Source organism: Antechinus flavipes, chromosome 1 (genome assembly GCF_016432865.1).
Source record: "Antechinus flavipes isolate AdamAnt ecotype Samford, QLD, Australia chromosome 1, AdamAnt_v2, whole genome shotgun sequence".
Lineage (NCBI taxonomy): Eukaryota > Metazoa > Chordata > Mammalia > Dasyuromorphia > Dasyuridae > Antechinus > Antechinus flavipes.
This window is the reverse complement of record NC_067398.1, coordinates 647,916,005-647,934,357: the sequence shown is the minus strand read 5'-3', so window position 1 is coordinate 647,934,357 and position 18,353 is coordinate 647,916,005. Positions and strand designations below refer to the sequence as shown.

The 18,353-nt window shown below is 33.2% G+C and overlaps 1 protein-coding gene across 2 annotated transcripts in view; it reads right to left on the bottom strand.

Annotated features, from left to right (window-relative positions):
• ARHGAP39 (Rho GTPase activating protein 39) overlaps window positions 1-18,353 on the bottom strand; it is a 350,045-nt gene that overhangs the window by 239,507 nt on the left and 92,185 nt on the right. For both annotated transcript variants that reach the window (XM_051971244.1, XM_051971245.1), the window contains exon 2: window positions 8,879-8,994. The gene's annotated coding sequence lies outside the window, so the exon portion shown is untranslated. The remainder of the gene's footprint in view (window positions 1-8,878; window positions 8,995-18,353) is intronic.

The following is an 18,353-nucleotide window of genomic DNA, read 5'->3' as shown; positions in this document are numbered from 1 at the left end:
ACTTCCTGAAAATTATGATGCAAAAAAGAGAACTGCCCAGATGTAATAGAATCAGAAGGTAAAATAGGCATTGAAAGAATTCATCGAACACCTTCTGAAAGAGACTCTAAAATAAAAACTTCAAGGAATATTGTGGTTAAATTTCAGAACTATCAGGCTAAGGAAAAAATGTTACAAGCAGCCAGGAAAAAAAAGAATTCAAATACCGAGGAGCTACAATAAGGATCACTCAGGATCTACCTGCTTCCACATTAAAAGATAGAAGAGCCTGGAATCTGATATTCTGAAAGGCAAAAGAACTTGGAATGAAGCCAAGAATAAACTTTTCAGCTAAGCTGAGCATTTTCTTCCAGGGAAGAAGATGGACATTTAATGAAGAAGGTGAATTCCATTTGTTTCTAATGAAAAAACCAGAGCTAAACAAAAAATTTGGCTTCTACATAGGATTCAAGAGAAGCAGAAAAAGGTAAAAAGAACTCTTGAGAACTGTATTTCTATTATGGACATACATAAAGAGTGCATGTATAAATTGGGAAAGGGGATAGTATCAGAAAAATTGAAAAGGGGAGATAAAAAGAGGGAAACTACATCCCACGAAGAGACAAAGGAAAACTATCATATCTGAGGGAATTTAGAGAGGGGGAGGAACATTGTGTGAATCTTACTCTCATCAGATTTGGCTCAAAGAGAAAATAAATGACATATCTGGTTTACAGAGAAACTTCTCTCACCTCATTAAAAAGTGGGAGAGGAAAAAAGAAAAGGGAAAGAGTAATAAGGGAAAGTACAAGAAAGGGGAAGGGACTCAAAGGAGGTTGGAGGGATTCTAAAAAGGGAGAGCTGCATAAGGCAAGTGGTGTCCATAAGTTTAATACTGGGGAGGGAGTGTAAGAAAAAGAAAAGCATAATATGAGGATAATAAGATGGCAGGAAATACAGAATTAGCAATTTTAACCATAATGTGAATGAGATGAACTCTCCCAATAAAGCGGAGAAAGATAGCAGACTGGATCAAAAGCCAGAACCCAACAATATGTTGTTTACAGGAAACACATTTAAGCAAGGAAATAAAAGGCTGGAGCAGAATCTATTATGCTTCAGGTGAAGTCAAAAAAGCAGGGGTAGCCATCCTTATCTCAGATCAAGCAAAAGCAAAAATTGATCTAATCAAAAGAGATAAGGAAGGAAACTATCTCTTGCTAAAGGGTAGCAAAGACAATGAAGCAATATAATATTAAATATATATGTACCAAGTGGTATAGCATCTAAATTCCTAAAGGAGAAGTTAAGAGAATTGCAAGAAGAAATAGACAGGAAAACTATAATAGTGGGAGAGCTCAACCTTGTACTCTCAGATTTAGATAACTCAAACCACAAAACAAATAAGAAAGATGTTAAAGAGGTAAATAGAATATTAGAAAAGTTAGGTATGATAGATCTTTAGAGAAAACTGAATGGAGACAGAAAGGAGTATACTTTCTTCTCAGCATTTCATAGAACTTACACAAAAACTGACCATATATTAGGACATACAGACCTCAAAATTAAATGCAGAAAGGCAGAAATAGTAAATGCATTCTTTTCAGATCATGATACAATAAAAACTACATTCAACAAAAAGCTAAGGATAAATAGACCAAAAAGTAATCGGAAACTAAACAATCTCATCCTAATGAATGAATGGGTGAAACAGCAAGTCAGACACAATTAATAATTTCACCCAAGAGAATGACAACAATGAAACAACATATCAAAATGTGTGGAATTCAGTCAAAGTGGTAATAAGGGGAAATTTTATAACTCTAGAGGCTTACTTGAATAAAATGGAGAAAGAAAGATTAATGAATTGGGCTTGCAAGATAAAAAGCTAGGGAAAGAGCAAATTAAAAACCCCAATCAAATACTAAACTTGAAAATCTAAAATTAAAAGGAGAAATTGATAAAATTGAAAGTTAAAAAAAAACAAACTATTGAATTAATAAATAAAACTAAGAGTTGGTTTTATGAAAAAACCAATAAAATAGATAAACCTTTGGTAAATCTGATTAGAAAAAGGAAAGAGGAAAATCAAATTGTTAGTCGTAAAAATGAAAAGGGAGAACTTTCTACCAATGAAGAGGAAATCAGAGCAATAATTAGAAGTTACTTTGTTCAACTTTATGCCAGTAAATTTGATAACCTAAGTGAAATGGATGACTACCTTCAAAAATATAGGCTTCCCAGATTAAGAGAGGAGGAAGTAAATGGCTTAAATAGTCTCATTTTAGAAAAAGAAACAGAACAAGGTATTAATCAATTCCCTAAGAAACAATCCCCAGGACCAGATGGATTTACATGTGAATTCTACCAAACATTTAAAGAACCAGCCCTGAATGTTATACCAACTCCAATGTTATATAAACTATTTGAAAAAATAGGGATTAAAGGATTCCTACAAAATTCTTTTTACAACATAGACATGGTACTGATACCTAAACCAGGTAGGTTGAAAACAGAGAAAGATAATTATAGACCAATCTCCCTAATGAATATTGATGCTAAAATCTTAACTAAAATATTAGCAAAAAGATTACAGAAAATCATCCCCAGGATAATACACCATGACCAAGTAGGATTTATACCAGAAATACAGGGCTGATTCCATATTGGGAAAACTATTAGCATAATTGACAATATCAATAACCAAATTAACAAAAACCATATGATCATCTCAATAGATGCAGAAAAAGCATTTTATAAAATCCAATATCCATTCCTATTAAAAACACTGAAAGTATCAGAATAAATGGACTTTTCCTTAAATAATCAGTAGCATCTACTTAAAACTGTCAGTAAGCATCATATGGGGATAAATTGCAACCATTCCCAATAAGATCAGGAATGAAACAAGGTTGCCCATTATGATCATTACTATTTAATATTGTATTAGAAATGCTAGCTTTGGCAATAAGAATTGAAAAAGAGATTAAAAGAATTCCAGTAGGTAATGAGGAAACCAAATTATCACTCGTTGCAGATGACATGATGGTATATTTAGAGAACTCAGAGAATCAACTAAAAACCTATTAGAAATAATCAACACTTTTAGCAAAGTTGCAGGATACAAAATAAAGCCACAGAAATCATCAGCATTTTTATACATCTCCATCAAAATACAACAGCAAGAGATACAAAGAGAAATTCCTTTTAAAATAACTGTCGACAGTATAAAATATTTGGGAATCTATCTGCCAAGTGAAAGTCAGGAACTACATGACCAAAACTACAAAACATAAACAAAGGGAAACAGAGGCAGTTCAAGAGAGAGGTCTTGAAGGACCAAAGCCAACAAAGAAGTTTAAGAAAGAAATGAAAACTAGCAGAAGTATTTCCTAAATTTTGGAAATTCCAACATATTTAAAACACTGTGGAATAAGGGAAACTTGAAGAACAGACAAATAAGAATACGGTAGTTCATATCCATGTCAATAGTCACTAACACCCTCATCATATAATTGCTCTTCCCTTTCAATGTCAAAACTCTTCCTCTTCCAACTCATATCTACACAACAATGTGGTCCTGATTTAATCTTCATCTAATCAAATCCTTTCTGTGAAAGGCCTCATAGAGTATCTAATTTGCTCTACATCTCCAAGAAGAGATCATCAAGATCAGTGATGTCAAACTCAAATAGAAATGGAAACACTAAACTGTAGGTCCCTACTGGATGCATATTGGCTAAGAAAGCCACAAATTGACATTATATTTTATTCATTTTTAAAAATATTTCACAAGCACATTTTGAATCTGGTTCCCTAGAACTCAAGAATGTTACCAGCAGCATGTTTGACACCTTCAAACTAGACCTGATGACCTCTTGGAGCTATGTATTCTAACACAACTGATCTCACTGTTATATATCTCTAACAAATGTTTCCTAATATTAATTAATAATCCTAATATTAAGAGTACCTCTCTCTTTCTCTACACCTTCCATCTGTTGATTATTGCTTTGCCTCCTGAAGCAAAGGAAAACAAGGTTAATCCCTCTTCTAACATGATAGCCCTTGAAACATTTCAAGAAAAATATTGTATCCTTATGTAAGTCTTTTCTTCTGTAAGCTAAACACTAATTCTAAATACTAGAATAATCTCAGTAGAATGCAAGATTGGGCACATTAATGTACCAATTCCAAGACTCAAACTATTGAAATTCTACTGGCCCATACTTTTTTTCTTTATCTATCTTTCACTGGTTTATCTTTCATGCAAAAAAAATTTACCCCATTCTATTTCACTTTCCCTCTTCTCCCAAGGCATCTCTCTCTCCTCCTTTTTTTTTTTTTTTTTTTTTTTTTGGATATCATCCCATCAATCAACTAACAACTATGACATCTATCTCTGTATACTCCTTCTAACTGCCATAATAATAATAATAATAAAGTTTTAAGTATAACAATTATTATCTTCCTAGGTAGTAATGCAAACAGCTTAACCTTAATGAATCCCTTATGATTTCATTTTTATGTTTATTTTTTAATGCTTCCCTCAAGCCTTGTATTTAAATGTCAAATTTTGTACTCAGTTCTAATCTTTTCATCAGAAATGGTAGGAAGTCCTCTACTTCAATGAATATTCATTTCCCTCTGACAGATCAGTTGTTCTGGGTAGGTGATTCTTAGTTGTAATCCTACCTCCTTTGCACTCTGGAAAATCATATTTCAAGCTCTTCTGATCTTTTGAAATCTTGGGTTAGCCTGATTCTGACTACACAATATTTGAACTGTTTATTTCTAGCTGCTTGGAAAATTTTCTCCTTGACCTGGAGTTCTGGAATTTGGCTATAATATTCCTGGAAGTTTAATAGGTGGATTTTTTCCATTTCTATTTTATCTTTTAGTTCTAAGGCATCAGGACAGTTTTCTTTGATAATTTCTTGAAAGATGATGTTTTGTCTATCTGTCTGTCTCTCTCTCTCTCTGTGAGCAATGCAACAGAATCCTTACTCCCTTGTAATCTCCTTTTGATCAGTAGTAGACCCCCTTATCTTCTATGGACTGAGAGCTTCAGAAGCTGCAATTGTTCCCCAAAATCTGCTGCCACCTTCTTAAAGGTATGCACCCTGCTGGACTAAACTCCACTCTCGCCTCAGTGAGACAAATTTTTTATGTCAATTTTTTAAGCTGGTTCGGCTGGAATTTTTTTTTTAATATGTCCTTTTGTTGGTTCTGCTGCTTCAGAATTATTTTGAGGCAATTTTTAACACTGTTTGGAGAGGAATTTGGGAACATTCAGACAAGTTCCTGCTTTTATTTATTTATCGAGGCTCTATTTATTTTCTTTAAGCAGGCCATACAACCAACTTTGCATAGTCAATTACAAAGGAAATTTTTAGAATAAAAAAAGAAAATATTCCTTTGTAAGGAACAATTTCCTAAAATTCAGAAGAACAATTTAAAAAATTATCTTTTACTCATCAAATTATTGAATTTAGATGTCATTTATGAAAGTTCACAGAGTTGAGCCATTGCTAGCAATATCTTCAAAATATGCATTCCTCTGTGACATCAGTTCCAACTGTTAAAACAAACACATTTGTGTGTTGTTAAAAAAAAACCCCAAAAACATACCAATATATATCCTGTCCCTTAAAATAAAAACTTTGGACTGCATAGAGATTAAAAAAGATACATTCATACATAAACACACACATATACACATTATATTTGTCTATAATATGTATCTTTGAAATAGTGATAAATTAATACAATTTTGGGGCATGTTTAAGTAGGTTTTCTGCAAAGAAGAGAAAATAGGAACTCTATATATCAAAATAATGATCATTTAATGGAGAGAACAGGATAAAGTACTAGAAAGGATTAATATACCAGGCAAATATATCTGTACAAATACTTTAAGATTATTTCATTTATTTAAAGCATTTGTAGCATCTCTACAGCTATTCCTCCACCAATACCACACCCAATAAAACTACCTTGGGTTCAAGGTATCTTGGATCTGCACATTCAGATATAACCATACTTAATCATGGCCATAATCTTGTCATCTATCTGATCACATCTATATTCTCCTACCAGACCAAACAAGACCTTCCCCTGGAGGTGTTAAACTTTGGAACTTCTGTCCTAAATTTGTGTCATCCAAATTGAGTCTGCAAACAACTACTAGCAGCTACTGTCCATGAGACAGACATTATAGAGATGTGACCTGGCAAATGCCTCTGTATGCACTGAAGACACAAAAAAAGTTCTAGACATTATCATATGGCTCAGTATCAGAAAAGGACTATATTTTATTCATGCAAACAACATTGAAAAAAATTAACTGCCATAAGTTTTGCCATTCATGCCACAGATTGACCACAAGGTCTTTTTATTTGACTTGAAGTTTTATGAAATTTCCTATTATATGTTGTTTCTTCTATTAGAATATAAGCTTGTGAGAAAATGTCTTGCTTTTCCATTTATAAAATGTTATATGCACAATTTTATACACAGGCTAAGTAAAAATGTTTTTCATTTGTTCATTCATTCATTGAAGGCAATCTCTTATAGGGTACAAAAAAAGTATAAAAGCCAAGAACAAAGTACCACTAAGTTTGCATATTATGACTTCTTTGGTTTACACAGAAGATGAATTTCATAAAACAGAGCTGTTCCCATGAAAAGCTCCATTCCCTCTCTGTTTTGGCTAATGGACACTCTGAAATACAGGAGAAACACCATTTGAATAAGTAAGCTAACACTCCAGGAAAATTCTTTGCATCAGATATATATTAAAAGTATGATATTCTGTTGTATTAAATTTCTTTAATAAATGTCAATTGTACATCTTAAAGTAGATGTCCCAAAGACATCTTAAACAAAGGAATTTCTCTCCCTTGAACTGTACTCCATTCCTAACTCGTTCATAATTTTCGAAAATAACCCCATCCTCCTATTCACCCAGGCTCACTCACAATTTAGGCGTATACTCAATTCTTCACTTTCCCATGCTATGAGCCAATCTGTTTCCAAAGCTTGCTGATTCTACTTTCATACCTGCTACAAAAAACCCATTCTCTATTTTTGACATGCAACTAATGCAGTCTCTCAATGTCTCTCTTCCTCTTTCCCCCTCTCCCTTCTTCCTCCCACCCTCACACCTCCCTCTCAACCTCTCCTTCCCTCTCTTCCTCTCAGTCAGTGTGTCTCTCTCTCTGTCTCTCTCTCACGTACACTTACACACATACACATGCATGCAGGCTCTCATCATCTCACACTTGGCTATTTCAATAGCCTGCAAACTGGTATCCCTACCTCAAATCTCTCCCCCTTCCATTCCATTCTTCTCTGATCAGCTATCAAACTCACCTTCCTAAAGCAGAATTCTATTCCTATCATTCTACTCAGTAAACTCCAGGGGCACCCTATAACTTTTAGGATCAAATACACAAAAATCTTTTGCTTTTAAAGCTCTTCTTAACTGGCTCCTTCCTAAATTTCAAGTATCACATCTTACTCCCTTATAGCTACTCTTTGATCCAATGAAACTAGCTTCCTTACTGTGTCTGAAAGGGACTATTTACTTCCAGATTATGGGCATTTTCACTGGCTGAAAGGCTTTGTCTCCTTAACTTTGCATCCTCATTTCTCTAATTTCTCTAATGTGGTACATGATTATAAAGGAATATTCGTGTGTATTTTTTTTTTAAATCAACAAATATCATAACAACAAAGCATGGAGATATTTAATGGTGCATAGTGAAATAAACAGAAGCAAGAAAACAAAAAATATGACTACAACATAAATATATAAATGGGGAGACCCACTACTATAAATAAGAGAAAGTGAGTATTGCAAAATTACAGGAAAAGCATGAATTCAAAGCAGGGAGATTGTGAGAAGATATTCCTCCTCACTCCTTTCCTTTGCAGATGGGAGAAGTCCATGAACATGGAACGCTGCAAATATTTTCAGATTTTTTGATATATTCAATTTTACATATCTTTTCCCCTACTTTTTGTTCTATTTTTTCCCCTTTAAAATATTTGTTATATGGGATAGTTGTCTGGAAGGGGAACCGAGAAACTGGGGAAATATTGATATTATTAAAAACAAAAGAATAAAAGTTTATTTTATATATCTGTATCTAATATCCAAGATCATAAAAGGAATAAAAAGAATCAACACGAATGCATTACAATGAGCCAGCCCCCAACAGCAAAATGGAAATGAACAATCTTCAAAAGAAATGTAAAAGCAAATCATCAATCTCAAGGAAGAAAATACTCCAAAGTGCTAATAACTAAAGATTTTCCAAGAAAACAATTTTGATCTTTTACCTCACACCAACCAAATTGGGAGAGGGGGGAAGTGGAAGAGAGGAGAAATGATAAAAGCTAGAAAGCCCATCTTGGAAGAATTATGAGATGATAGTCATGCCATGAATTAGTCTAAATACTGTGGAAACGATTTTGGTTTTTTGTCAGAAAAAACACTCAAGTCTCATTGCTTTTGACTTATCTCTATTCTAGACATGCAGTCTCTATACAGAGATCAAAATAAAATAAAGATTCCATATAAATCAAAATATCCATGTTTGTCCTTTTTAGGGGAATAGCAAAAATGCTGGAAACAATGTAGGTGAGCATCAATTTAACAAATTTTGATATATGAATATTATGGAACATAACAGCATCAGAAGAAACAAAGACCATAAGGACTGTACAGAAATAAGGGGAAGAATAAAATTTAATACAATGAAAAAGCAAGGAGAAATGTATACAACTAACATACAAATTAAAATACCACTAAAAAGGCAGCTGAAATGAGTAATGGCATCAATCATCCAAAAAGCAAAGATCAATGCTCCAGTGATCAGGTAATAAAACATACCTCTTCCTCAGCAGAAAAGTAAAAGACTATAGATGTCCGATGTTATATATGCTGTCAGGATCATTTGATGTCTTGATTGATATCGCTTGACTGATTTTCTTTCTGATAAAGGAAGGCTGTAAGAAATGAAAAAATATCAGGAGATGTTTGTCATTTAAAAAATATATATATTAGTACATTTTATAAAATAAGTTGTAATATGGAGAACAGATTACAGAACTTGAAAAGTGAATGAATGCTAAAGATATAGAAGCAGAGAATAAAAAACACTTTTATAAGTAAAGGGAAAAATTAAAATAGCTCTACACCATACTACATATCCAACAAGTAATCATCAGCTTTTGCATGAAAATCTTTCCCCCAGGCAGTCCATTCTACTTCTATTTAACTCTTAATAAAGTTTTTCCTTTCATCAAGTCTTTATTGTAACTTATACCCATGCTCCTACTTCTGCTCTCTGGATTAAGTAAAACAATTCTAATCTCTATTCCATATGACACAATTTTCCAATACCTGAAACTTGTTATCTTGTCTACTCTAAAGTGTTTTCTTCTCCAGGCTAAAAACATTCCCAGTCTCTTGATCTTCAATCACATGAGATGGAGGTCCAGTTCCCTCCTCTGGATGCTCTTACACTTATCACTATCTTTAATGAAACATGGAACTGAAATAAAATATAATATTACGAACATGTCTGAAACATGGTCTAGAATAGAAAGTCTAACACTCGTGAATCCTGAAGTTATGCCTCTCAATGAAGTCAAAATTTTCTTGGATATATAACCTATTTAATATCCAGCTTTCAGTTAAATAAAACTGCTCCTATCTTTTTCAGACAAACTGCTGTCTATCCATAACTCTTCCTATTCACAAAATTTATTTTTTTAATCTAAATGTAAGACACATTGGCTGTGGGCACTTGCAGGAGGGTGGAGCTCTTGGTTTGGGGTTCCTGGTCAAAGGGGAGAGCTGAAGGGAAGCTTGAAGAATCATCCCCCCTACTCCACGATTAGAGGTACTGACACTAATACCTCTTATTTAAAAAATGAACTGGGGCAGTAAGATAGCACAGTGGACAGAGCACCAGCCCTGAAGTCAGGAGAACCTGAATTCATGTCAGGAGAACCTGAATTCATGTCAGGAGGACCTGAGTTCAAATCTGATCTCAGATAATTAACACTTCCTAGCTGTGTGACCCTGGGCAAATTACTTAACCCCAATTGCCTCAGCAAAATAAATAAATTTTTAAAAAGGGAGGAAGAAAGAAAAAGAAAGGGAGAAAGAAACGAATTGACAAAGAAAGAATCCCACTACTTAAACATATTATGGGAACAGATTATGAAAAAAAAATAGTTAACCAATTAGAAAAGGAAATGAAGGTACAAAGATGAAAATAATTCTTTAAAAATTAGAATTGGGCAAAGGGAAGCCAGTGAAGCTATGAGAGATTAAGAAATAATAAATTCTTTTTCGATGAGGAAATAGAACAGAATATGAAACATCTCATAAGCAAAACAACAAATCTCGAGAACAGATCAAGTAGAGAAAATAAAAGAATAATTTGGACTGCCAGAAAGTTGTGACCAAAAAGATAACTTTGACACAATAATGCAAGAATTAATCCTAGAAAATTGTCCTGGAATGACATGAGGTGAAGTTTTCTCTAAAAGTCTGAGATGAAGTAGGTCAGACTAGGGCCCAGGTTAAAGAAGTCACATGATCTCTAGATCTAGAATTCTTTAAGACAAGAAAGGTCTGAACTGAGGTCTAAGCTTCAGGAAATGACAGGAACTGATGTGACCCACAGGAAGTAGACAATATTGATGATCATTAGTCAATAATGGTTACTTCTTTTTTAGGACATCCAATGAAAAGGCTTGGGGTTTTTTGCTATTTAAACAGCTCTCCTATTTCTGGTCAAGTGGAGCACAAACTGAAAGCTGAGAACTCCTATGCCTCCCAGGTGTGCTTGGACTTCTCCAGGTAAGGACTAAATAAATGCTTTCTCTTTCTAACTGAAGAGGTCTCTGATTAGTTAATTTGGGTAAGGGGGTCTAGCCCTCGTCACACACAAAGGGAAGGTAGGAATGGGAAAAAAAAATCCACTGATCACAGCTTCAAAGAGTTCCTTTGTGGAAAACACACAGGAATATTATTGCCAAATTTCAAAACCCCCAAATCAAAGAGAAAAATTTTACAACAAACAATGAAAAAAAATAATTCAAATATGCTGGAGCTACAATTAGAATTGTACAAGACTTATCAGCAGCTACAATAAAAGACCACAGGCCTTGGAATCCAATCTACCAACAAGCAAAAAAACTAAGCCTCTGGCCAAAAATATATCCAGCAAAATTATCTATAATTTTCAATGAGAAAAAAACAGACATTCAACAAACTTGCAGATTTTCAGGACTTTCTATTAACCAAACCCAAACTTAACAGAAAATTTAACATATAAGAACCAATATCAAAGTGCAATTTTAAGGAACTCAACATGGACAACCTGTTTAAACATGGACAAATGGTTTATTTTTTTAACATAAGAAATATATAGTTTATATTTAAGATTTACATCAAGAATAGGGTAAGCTCAAAAGAAAGATTGGCAGAATAAAGGTACAAATATTAATCGTGTTATGCAAATGATATGCAGAAGAAGAATAGACACAGAGGCATTAGAGGGGGCAGAAATCCTGACAGAGTGGTATAAAGTCTTGGTAAGGAAATGTTTGGGCATCAGAGGGGGGAGGAGGGCATGCAATTCTGAAAATCTACTCACATTGGGAATGAGTTCAATAGGCAACACTACATATATACCATGAAAGGTACAGCACCCTTCAAAATCTATAAAGAAATGAGAAGGGGAGGGATGAGTGGATGGGGAAGCAAAGGTGAGGGAAGACGACAAAGGAGGGATCTCTGGGTAGGGGAAGGTTAATAGTAAACCAAGTTATGGAGCAGAATTTAATGAAAGTCAGCTGAGATAAGAAAGATGTGTGTATCTGGTGTGTGTGTGTGTGTGTGTGTGTGTACATATGTATATATAAATACATCTTTTCTTAATGGTAGCTTGTTTCAGGATGTTGGGGAGATGAAAGAGAGATATGTGTATGTTAGTGTGTGTATGTTTGTGTATGTCTATATCTACATATGTATATATAAATATATCCTTTCTTAACTATAGCCTTCTTGGGAGTGGGGGGGGTGAAAGGGAGAAAAAAGAATAAAATAAGAAAGGTACGCAACACAGATATAAGAACAATTTATAAGGAATAAAGAAAAGATGGACACTCATGAATATAATTTTTTATACATATATATATATATATACACTTTCTTAAATTGCTATTTGTTGACATAGATTTTGAATCCTCCCTTATGTTCTGCTGGGCACATGATAATGTTCTTCTCTGTTTTATTTCATTGTGTTTTGTATTCCTTTTTTTTTTTTTTTTTTTTTTTTTTTTTTGCTTCTTCTGTTTTCAAGTAAAATTAATTTTGGGGGAAAATAAATAAATAAATCTCCCAGGCACATTTGTTGAGATGCCCTAATGTGGGAATTAACCTGAGGTTATCAAGTTCTAGATTACAATTTAATTTTACTCCATAATATTAATGCTAAGAAACAGAGAGTTAAAAACAAACAAAAAAAAAATCTAAGTGGTTTTGAAACATAGACATAGTCTTGCCTTCCGTTGTCTAGTACCAACTCTGTTCAAAGTCCAGTCTGTAGTTATTTGGCTAGGAAAAAGTAGAGATTACTCTTACTTTTGTAGCTAAAGCAAAAGGCAATCAATCCACTTGAATTCCATTTTAATGTATATACTATATTGTGTTGTGAGCAGCTAGGTGGCACAGTGGAAAGAACACTGGCTCCTGTAGTTAGGAAGACTCTCTATTCCTGAGTTAAAGTCTAGCCTCAGACACTTACTAGCTGTGTGACCCTGGTCAAATCAATTAATTCTTTGCCTCAATCTCCTCAGCTGTAAAAAGATCTGAAGAAGGAAATGGCAAGCCACTCTAGTATCTCTGCTAAGAACATTCCAAAAAGAGTCACACATGACTGAAAAACAATAACAATATGATGTTAGAGTCTTGTTCCTTCTGATTTCCAAGTTCTTCTGATGTCCAATAGACAAAATTACAGAATCAGTTTCAATTAATTATGAATAGCATTTACTACTCTAAAAAGCATTTCTACTACTGGACTTTAGACCCCAGAATAACGATGAGCTTAATGAATGGCAATATATTATAGTAGATAAAGTGCTGAACTTGGTGTTGGGAAGACCTAGGTTCAAAAATTGCCTTGGATACTTTCTGATCATATTTCCCTAGATAAGTCACTTGGCTTCTCTCAGGCTTAGTTTCCTTATTTTGTAAAGTGAAAAGGTTGGACTAGTTACTCTCTGAAATACCTTAAAAAAAGATCTGACCATAGAAAGTTATAATGAGAAGGGAAGATCAAGACACAAACTCAGAAGAGGGCAACAATGTCAAAACACCTCATCAACAAAACCTTAAAGAAAAATGGGAAGTGGTCTCAAGTAGAGTTATTGAGTATAGATGAAATTTTCGAAGAGTGTCATTTTGAAAGATAGGTAAGGTCTGTAGGATCATGCTTGACATACCACCATAAAATAATAACTATTATCCTCTGCTAAGATGAAGGCATTGGATGATTCTAAGCTTTTTGAATAGCTGAAAAGATGACCAATTTTGATTGGGTTTTGATTGGTTCTGCCTGGACAAAGAAATCAAAACCAGGACAAATAAGAAAATGAAGAGTTCAAAAGAATTGGCTAGATTATTCTTCTTATATTACCCAGCCCATAAATATAGTATTTATTAAAAGCAGTTACCAGGACTTAGACAAAGTTTGTCTGTTCTGTCTCCTTGCCTTTGTTCAAGTATTCTGTCCTCTTTGTTTCCATTTCTCTCCAATTCAAACCAATATAATCCAATAAAAATATTCATTAGCTGCCTATTATTTGCCAGACACTATGATACATGCTCAGGATACAATTAATAAAAAGACAGTCCCTATAATCTAATAAGACAACCTCAAAAGAAATCAGGAATGGGGAAATTTGATCCTTGTATCTTACAGCCCTCCAACCTAAGAGGAGAGAAAACTAAGAGAAATATTATAGATCAAGGCTTGAGTTAGCAGCAAGATTGGTAAGTTTGGAACAGATCTCTAGAGTACTTAGGTTAATATGTAGTCAACATTAACATATTGATGCATTTAAAATTTACATTTAATAAATATTATTTTACCTGATCCTTTTAAGAACTGTCAATTAGGTTATATATAATTTGGTTAACAATACTATTGCATACTCAATAAACTACAATATAGTATAAACATAGCTTTTATATGTACTGGGAATTCAAAAAATTTCTATGATTTGCTTAATTGTAATGGTCTAGAACTGAACCCATAATCTCTAAGGTATGCTACTCAAATCACTTAACAAAATCTCACATTGTGTACAAGTAAGGAACAGCATGATCTTTTGGCACAGTAAAATTTTATGTAACTTAAATTTTTATAATTTTGCTATAAATTAGCACTACAACTGAACATGGTATTCAACTAAAAACACAATATCTTCACACAAGAAACAGCATTTATACTTAAGAATTTCAATCAAGGTATCTTCTAAGTTACAGTACTTATGTACTATCATACATATCACATGAGACTGGGGCAGCTAGATGGCTCAGTGGATAGAAGAGGAACTGACTTCAAATCTGACCTCAGATATAACACGTCTTAGCTGTGTGACCCTGGACAAGTCACTTAACCCCAATTATCTTGCCCAACCCCCCAAAAAAGAACATAATGCATGAGATAAAAAATAAAAAACCATACTGGGGTCAAGGACAATCTTTAAGAATTAAAATGAATTAAGTTGTTCAATTGAGAAAAGGTCTGGGAAAATTAGGCTCAAGAAATGATCCACTTGACTTTGGAACAATGCAACTTACTTTATAAGCAAGTACTAATTATTCTCAAAATTCTTTTATTGACTTATCAACAAGCACTGAGTTGCTTAAAATAGAGACTCTATATCACCAATTTAATTTAATAAACATTCATGCAATGTCTCAAGCTAGGGAATCATCTAATAGGAAGGCAAGGAGAAAAAAAGAAAGAAAAAAAAGAAAAAAACAAGAAAATGGGAAAAAGATAAAATGGTATTTTTCAAGATCAAAAAAGGAAAGAAAGGTAGTGTCCAGAATCAGGAAAATAACTGGTAATATTCTGTAACAGAAAATAATCAGTTTATTAAATGTATAGCTTATGAGCTGTAAAAATCAAAGAAACTATCATTAGAATCTAATAACACTTCGCTAAAGGATGACAAACAAATTAGTATTTTCTTTATTGCTAAGGTTTCAAAACTGGTAGATCAGAGGAAAGACATAACATTCTGATTTCAGCAAAATGTGAAAACTCATGATGACACTAAAAAAATAAAAATAAAAGTATTGGTCAACAATGTAGTTCGGAGAATAAGTGATTTAACAATCATCTCAAAAGCATTAATTAAGTAGATTTGTGCAAAATGTGAAAATTCTTTGATGATGTAAAAAAAATTGAAGTATTAGTCAACAATACAGTTAAGAGAATAAGTGGTTTAACAATCACATCTCAAAAGCATTAATTAAGTAGATTTGTGCTAATCTAAGAGTTATCTAGCAGTGTGCTAATAGCAGAAATCTGCCTCATGCCACAGTATTAACAGTTTTAAAAGTTGTGAGATGCTTATGAAATTTGTAGATAAAACAAAATTGTAAGTAATAGCTAACAGATAGGATAAGAGAATAAATATTCAAAAGGACTGCCATAGTCTGGAAGAATGGCCTGAAATACACAAAACAAAATTTTTAGTTCAAAAAATAAACTTCTTAAAAACAGATGAGAGAAGATAATGGAAATCATGCTCTTTTATGATTCAAAAGTATTATCCAACTATCAAAAAAGCCAAAAAAGATCTCGGGATATAGAACATCTTAATATTCTTGTTGCAGTTTTAAGTTATTAAAGTTTAAAATTACACTAAGAATTTTGGGACATGCTATATTAATAAAGAGAATATATTTAGGGAGATAATAGTCATACATATTTTATTATAGTCAAGCCAAATCTGGAATATTCTAAACAGCTCTAGGTTCCATATTTCAGAAGAAATGATAAGAGAAACATTCTACAGTAAACAGAAGATGATTAGTTACTGGAATTGAGGGGGGGGCCTTTCTTTATTTGGGGGGAGTAAGCATGGGAAAGATCAGGTCAACAATATCAATATACCTTCCCCCCAAAATGGAACAGTGAAACACTTTTAAAAATGTACAAAAGAGAAAAACAAGGAAGATCATAAGAAAACACAGATACACTGGACAGTTTTGAAAGTGATATTAAAAATTTATTTTAAAGTTTAAAAAAGAAAACAAAGACAGATACATTTACAACTTTGCTAGTATCACAAAACTGGTGTCTGAGAGAATATCTGAATTCAGATGTTCCTGCCTCTAAATACAGCACTTTATCAACTAGTGGCTAATAAGAATTTGATGTTAGTTTTGATCTATATCTAGCTTTACAATTAAAAATTAAAGAAAGAAAATAATATGAAATGAAAAATCATGGTTTCTTTGTTTTCTACAGGCTATCTAGGAATAGGCTTTTTTTTTTCTATTTAAATTCAACATTTTAAATTTTTAAAAGAAAACAAGGATTCTAAATGTGGCAGTGCAGAAGAAATAATTCCAGACAAGAAAAACCAGTACAGAAGATGATTTTGGAAATGGAATATTATATAAGAGAAAGACCAGGTCACCAATTTGGCCAGACCCTGGAATATGTAAAGAAGGGTAAAGCTTTAAATACCAAATAGAAGAATTTCTATTTTATTCTAGAGACAAAAGGCAGCCACTACAGACTTTTGAACAAGAGAAAGATAATTATTAGTATGCTTTCAAACATATATTAAGCAGCTTTTGAGAGTATGGATTGCAAAGGGGAGAGAGACTGTAGACTGAAAAATCAATTAGAAAGCTAGTTATATAAGAGGCAATGAGGACTTGAATTCATAGAATTGGTAGTATGGTATGTATGGTAGTATGGTAGTGTGGTACCAATTGGTATTGGTAGTATGCATGGAATGACGAGACAGATTATTATAGATGTTGTAAAAGCCTTGGCACTGATTTGATGGGGGACTAAGGAGTGGGAGCAGGGTAAACCTGATGATGGTATCCCAGACAGAAACACAGAAACTTAAGAAGACACCTGGAACTGAATATGAAAATAGTGAGTTCCACCAAGCTTAGATGCTTAGAAAATATCCAGCTAGAAACTTCCAACAGGCTTTAGAGCTTAATAAGTATCTGCTGATCTAAAATAGAGTTGGAACAAATATTAAATAAATTTCCACTAGGTTGTAATCTCATTTAGTTCAGGGACTTTGTATTTAAAAACAAAACAAAAAATAAAAACCCAACCAAACAAACCTCATTTGCTGATCCTTTCCCAACCCCCCAACCCTCATCCCCAAATCCCCACACTCTGGACCCCTACTCCAGACATAACTCCTGCCTAAATTCCCTATTTATTTGGGCTGATCAACCTTTGGTCCCAGAAAGCTATACTTTCACTTCACAGCTTGAACTAGTGACTTTCCCCACCATCAGTTGTCCCAATAATAGGCATATCTCCAAGCCAAGCAAAACAACAGAAAATCACAAGCATTAAATAGTGTTAAGAAATATCTATCCAAATCCATTAACAAATATCTGTAATGAGGAACCTTTAGAAATCTTCCTAATTTAAGATCAGGAGAAACATTATCATCCCTATTATCATCATTATCATCACCCATTTTCACCATTATTATTCAAGTGTAATAGAAATGTTAGCTTTAGCAATAAGAAGAAAAAGAAATAGAATGAATTAAACTAAGCAATGAGGAAATAAAACTCACTCACTGCACATTTGACAGTATACTTAGAGAATCTAAAGAATCAACTAAAAAAACTAATTGAGATAATTAACAACTTTAACAAAGTTGTAGGATATAAAATAAATCCCTAAGTCATAAGCACTTCTATATTTTATCAACTAGACTCAGAATCAAGAGATAGAAACAGAGATTTCACTTAAAATAACCATAGACAATATAAAATATTTGGAAATCTACCTGCCAAGACAAACCCATAAACTATATGAATAATTATAAAACACTTTTCACACAAAGTCAGATTTAAACAACTGGAAAAATATCAATTGCTCCTGGCTAGGCTAAACTGATATAATGACTATTCCCAGGCAAAGCCAATATGGAAATTGAAGGGATGCTCACCAATTGGAGAATGGATGAATAAATTGTGGTATATGAATGTTATGGAATATTATTGTTCTATAAGAAATGACCAGTAGGATGAATACAGAGAGGATTGGAGA